This window comes from Mirounga angustirostris, unplaced genomic scaffold, assembly GCF_029215605.1.
Source record: "Mirounga angustirostris isolate CCGP_5_RB_7025 unplaced genomic scaffold, mMirAng1.0.hap1 SCAF_8, whole genome shotgun sequence".
Taxonomy (NCBI): Eukaryota; Metazoa; Chordata; class Mammalia; order Carnivora; family Phocidae; genus Mirounga; species Mirounga angustirostris.
In genome coordinates this window covers 75,150,769-75,156,521 of record NW_026991716.1, presented here as the reverse complement: position 1 = coordinate 75,156,521, position 5,753 = coordinate 75,150,769, and the positions used below count along the sequence as shown (strand labels likewise).

Here is a 5,753-nt window from a genome sequence, read left to right as displayed (position 1 = left end):
AATATACTTCCCTTGTACCTTTTCCTAGGAAGCAACAACAAGACGTTCTCCATCCAAATGAGAAAGAACTCAGAAGGATGAAACATGGAACCCAAGAAACAAGATGCAACACAAGAAATAGCCAAAAGGATTTCCTAGATTTTTGGCAAAAAGTTCCAAGATATTGTGAGTAAACCTAGAGCAGAGGTCTCACATCCCAGTGAGTGAAAGCCAATTGTTAGGGGCACATAAAGGAAATATTAAATTTATTTTTATGTTAGCCTTTTGGGTTTTCTATTTTTATTTGTTTCATAATGTAAACACTACTTTATTACAGAAAATATATTTTATAAACAAATAATACAAATATTGAAGGTATATGCTGAAACTGATAACAGTCCATCTTTTTTTTCTTTAATTTTTTTTAAATTTATTTATTCATGAGAGTCAGAGAGAGAGAGAGAGGCAGAGGCAGAGGGAGAGGCAGGCTCCAGGCCTAGCAGGGAGCCCGACGAGGGACTCGATCCCAGGACCCCGGGATCATGACCCGAGCCAAAGGCTGACGCTCAACCATCCGAGCCACCCGGGTGCCCCAACAGTCCATCATTTTAAAAATCTAGAGAGAATCAGTCCAGAATGGAGTAGGAGGCCAGAGGTGCACAGAAAGAATTTTACAGAATGAAATGGAACTGATATGTGATATGACAGTTTTGACCATGTGGAAAATTGTATAGAGAGCCATTTTACAGAGCTATTGGAAGGCAGGAAGACTTACCATGTTTCAAAGAAATTTAAGCAAATGAAAATGACAATTATTAACTCCAAGAAAAAAATAAAAAATACACAAGAAAGAAAACATAGTCATAGCACATTACTTAGGTCGGTAGTGAACAATATTCTCATAATTATCATGAAAACACTGAATATGTATTTAACTAAAAATTAAAATATAATTACATCAGGAAGATTCAAGAAAGAGAGGGTAAGAGAAAGCAAAAGTCTTCACTATCTGTATACTCTTGGTAAATGAAGAAATAGTAGGATGTTAATATTAGGGGGTTTTTTATTTTTAAAACTTTTTTTTTTTTTAAGATTTTATTTATTTATTTGACAGAGACAGACACAGCGAGAGAGGGAACACAAGCAGGGGGAGTGGGAGAGGGAGAAGCAGGCTCCCCGCGGAGCAGGAGCCCGATGTGGGGCTCGATGTGGGGCTCGATCCCAGGACCCTGAGATCATGACCCGAGCCGAAGGCAGACGCTTAACGACTGAGCCACCCAGGCGCCCCTTAAAACTCTTTTAATATATTGTCTCAGACCCCTTCCTACCTGGCCAGCTTGGGTCTCTAGTTCCCAATTCCTGATCTACCCCTGTGGCGTGGACACTACCCCTGCCTTCCCGAGCTCTGACCTCAAATCCACCTGCTGCTCTGATTCATCTTCACCCCTGCACTCCTTCACTCCCAGTCTGGATTGCTTTCTTCACTCTAGGACTCCCCACGATTTCCTATGGATGAAAAAAGCGGAGGTGCAAATACAAAACCAGCAAAAAAGTTCAAACTTACGGGTTTTCTTCCACGGACAAGTCAGGCAAAAAGAAAACCGAGTTGCTTAAGAACTCACACCGGGCCTCTCAACCCAGCTCGCTCTCACCACATAGTGAACTCGTCCTATGAGAACTGGGGGCAAAACGCAGGGCGCGCAACTACGGAGGCCGAAGAGCTCCAGTGTGGTCTCGAACCCGAGAGGATCAGGGGAAAGCGCGAACCAGGGCCCCTTCCACGGATCGTGCAGGAAGTCGCAGGGGTGAGCAGAGCCGGAGTACACGGGTTAAGCATCACCCTGGGAAGACCACGTCCGTGATCATGGTATCTCCGCTGACAGGTAAATATAATACTAGTTTTAAAGATGGAACTGTGTATCAAAAGAAGCTGCTGTAGAATAACGGAAAGCGGTTCCTCTTGAGACAGGACAAAGCAGATAAGGCTGCGGGGAGAACGGAGTGTCTTTTATACCACTGAGCACTATTTCATTTTGTAGAATATTTGTGTGTAATAATGTAGGCAGATATTCAAAATATAATGTTAAGTGAAAGGGGAGGATTAAAATTGGTAAAAATTTTATAGCAATATATAGCTATTGACATAAATTTACCAAGTTCCAAATATACATGCCTTCTGTTAATATAAAATCTGAATACATCGAACTACATTTTTTAAAATATACTCAGAGTAGTTATCACTGCACGATAAGCTAATGGTAATTGTAACCTAATTTTTTGTCTTTTTTTCTTTTAACTACAGTAAGATATATTACTTTCTTAGGCAGGGGGAGAACTTTTTAAAAACTTTTCCGACCTTCAATTACTAAGGAAATGGCTGAATTGCAAACAGGAGTCACATGTAACTGAGGTGCCCGGGACCAGAGCCGCTTAAAAGATACAAATTGGGTAGCACTGGGTCACAACCTTTCTTTGCTGACTTTCACCCTGCCTGCTGTCCCAGGATTCTTCTCCTGCAAAGAGCTCCCAGCTGCCCAGAATGTCTGGGCATTCCCAGGGGCTGCCTCAAATGTGCTCAAATGGGAGCCATCCCATGTGGTGTCAGACAAGGCTGCTGTGTCCTCTGCATGAAGCTCTGCAGGGCACCTCTGCCACCCAGCGGAAGCCCTGGGGCCCTGGAGGTGACACTACTGCCCTGTGACCTCTGGAGCTGTCAATCCACCAAAGCCTCCCTCTACCCTACCTCTGCCCTGAGTTACAATCAGCTTGTGGGCTATGAAAAAAATTCCGCCAGGGCCCTGGAGGTTTTTTGTGTTCGGGGGTTTTTTTTAAGATTTTGTTTATTTATTTGCCAGAGAGAGCACAAGCAAGGGGAACGGCAGGCAGAGGGAGAAGCAGGCTCTCTGCTGAGCAAGAAGCCCAAAGCAGGACTTGATCCCAGGACCCTGAGATCATGACCTGAGCCGAAGACAGACAACCAACTGAGCCACCCAGGCATCCCATGGGCCCTGGAGTTTTAGAGAGATTTCAGTAAAAATAGCTCTTTCTGGATTTCATTTATTGGCATGTAAACCTAAAGTTTCACACACACACACACACACACACACACACACACAATGTGCATAAGAATCAGTGTAAAGAACTAGGCAGAAGAAAAGCACTCCAGGGCGCCTGGGTGGCTCAGATGGTTAAGCGTCTGCCTTCGGCTCAGGTCATGATCCCGGGGTTCTGGGATCGAGTCCCGCATTGGGCTCCCTGCTCCTTGGGAGCCTGCTTCTCCCTCTGCCTCTCTCTCTCTGTCTCTCATGAATAAATAAATAAAAAAGAAAAAAAAAAAAAGAAAAGAAAAGCACTCCATGGGATGGATGTTCGTTCTTGACTCCCCATATTCCCTGGGGGCTTCAGTGGAGCCAGAACTGCCAGGCAGACTCCCTCTTCCTTGAATCCATCTGGCTCAGTTCTTTCCTTGGGGGCAAGTGTTCAACGCGTGTGTGTCTTTGTTGAGTTACATTGGCACTGTGCAGAGTGCTTGGTGAGCATGCAATGATTGCTGATTGATTATTAACTGGTGAACAGTGGGGACCATTGAGGCCCCCCACAGAAGGCCCTGTAGAGTAAAGCAGTAAACCAAATCCTGTGATGTTGTCATTTTATGAAACAAACTGTTCACATATTGGCAATATCACATGGGTCAATTCAATATAAGAAAAATATCCTACCTGAAATAGCCAATAAACCCAGGAAAATGTTCCGTTGGAAGATTCTGAAAACCCCATTCTTGGATATCTTTTATAATCTACCTGTGGCTATTAAGTATTCGTTTTTAAAAATACCCTAAAAGTTCAAATTCTAAACTGTAAATACTCAAATATCCCAAAGCCCAGACACCAGAGATGAAATTTGATTCCAATGACTTTGTTCAGCCATGAGTCCCTAAGATGGTGTGCAAAAGGCCAATTGTTAACAGTCTACCGGGAGAGAAAGCAGTTCTGCTCACTTAAATCTCTCCATCTTGGCCCAAAAGCTGCTGAGAAATATCTCCTGGGGCCTGGTAACTTGGGGTTTCTACGTGCAGTAAATCCCACACTGTGCCTTGCATCCCACCCTTCAGCAGATTCATCTGCCTGCAGATTGATGTTTGGGGACCATACCGACCTTTGGAACGGATGTTGATAGCGGTCATTCGTCCAATAGATGAGAATGTTGCTCACCTAGCAGCTTTCTTGGCCTGGCTCAAGCCTCTGCAACTGAAGGCGGTAAAGGTAACTGACAATGTAATTTATCCACACTTCACCTGGAAAGAGTATCATTTCTTTGAGCTCTCTAGAGACCCTAGCCTCATAAAAAGGCCCAAGATGCCTGTCAGACCAAACAATGCCTATCATGTTTTATTACATGGAATGAAACATAAGACTTTATGCTCCATTAGCAGAAGGTTTCATTTTCACTCCAAGAAGGTAGTTCAACATTACAATATCTTATCTTGTTCTTTCTTATGTTTTTAATATAAACGGCCTTAAAATTCCCTACTTTCATCCCTCACACCCACCATCTCAGGCATCCAGAAGCTATATTATCAGATTTTACAGTCAGAGATAATGTGGTATTGTAAGCGTGCTGAGGTATATGCAGGGTGTGTGTGTGTGTGTGTGTGTGTGTGTTTAAATAAAACTACAGCCTGATAAAAAGAAGAAGTTTGCTCTCTAGTGGCTGACTTATAAAAGGCTCTGAAAGGCACACAATAAGATATCTTAGAAAAAGAGGAAATTTAATAGCGATATTTCTTTAACAAGGTCTGGGCATTTTGTTTTTATTTTGTTTTTATTTTTCCTTACAGTGAACAACTAGATCATAGAAAATGTTTTGTGAATATTTTTCCAATTAAAATTTTTCCTATCAACAAGCTAATTTCAATTCTAAATTCTTAGAGTAGCAATTAGGTTTCTGGTGTTTTATTAGCATATTGTACCTTTAGAAAGCTCTATGGATTTTTTTAATACCAGATAATTAATGTCTATTATAGACACGTTGCTCAATAATATATTATCATTAGAACTTTTTATACCATTTTTAGCCCTTTGCAGAAAGATTATATAAATTCAGTGAAAAATCGTATAATTTTTAATATGATGCTAACTAATATCATTGTATTACTCCTTTTTCTACAGCAACTCAATTTATAAAAGTTACTATAATAAGAACTATAAATGAAAACATTTATTCAGTGTGCCCCTCTTTTTAACACTCCCCCTATCATGTTTTACTTTCCCATTTTATTCTCCCACTAGTTCATGTCTGTCTCCCCAAGTCCACACTGTTTTCCCCAACTCTCTCCAGTACCCCTGGTCAGATAATAGGAAAGTAAACACCACCACTGGTCCCTGAAATTCCCACCCTATTTAAAAAAAGGCAGGGATTACCTAGGAACCTTTCTTACCTGCACAGTAATTAAATACTTTAAGTGATTTTCAGATCCAGTAGATTTTTGTCCTCATTTCACCTATGAGAAAGAAAACAGCATACAGAAGTTTGAACTTTTCAGCAGGTCAGGACTACAGTGCAAGTGACGTACTAGACAATGCAAAGAAGAGTGTTATATGGGGCAGGGGAGCAGGCATCCGGGACAGTGCAACGGGTGATTAAGAAGGGGAATGATGCAATCTGATTGACATTTTTGAAAATTATTCTGGCTGCTGTATGGAGAAAGTGCAAGGACAAGTACAAACAGGGAACCTCTTTGGAAACGATTGCAGTCATGCATGCAATGAAATATA

General features: G+C 41.7%; 1 long non-coding RNA gene across 1 annotated transcript; it reads right to left on the bottom strand.

Annotated features, from left to right (window-relative positions):
• Nucleotides 1-343: 343 nt before the first annotated feature.
• LOC135365492 (uncharacterized) lies at nucleotides 344-5,552 on the bottom strand. Its single transcript, XR_010413430.1, has 3 exons — nucleotides 5,417-5,552; nucleotides 4,135-4,226; nucleotides 344-1,964 (listed from the first exon to the last, which is right to left on the bottom strand). It is a non-coding gene; the product is annotated as an uncharacterized LOC135365492 (long non-coding RNA).
• Between the last annotated feature and the right edge of the window lie 201 nt (nucleotides 5,553-5,753).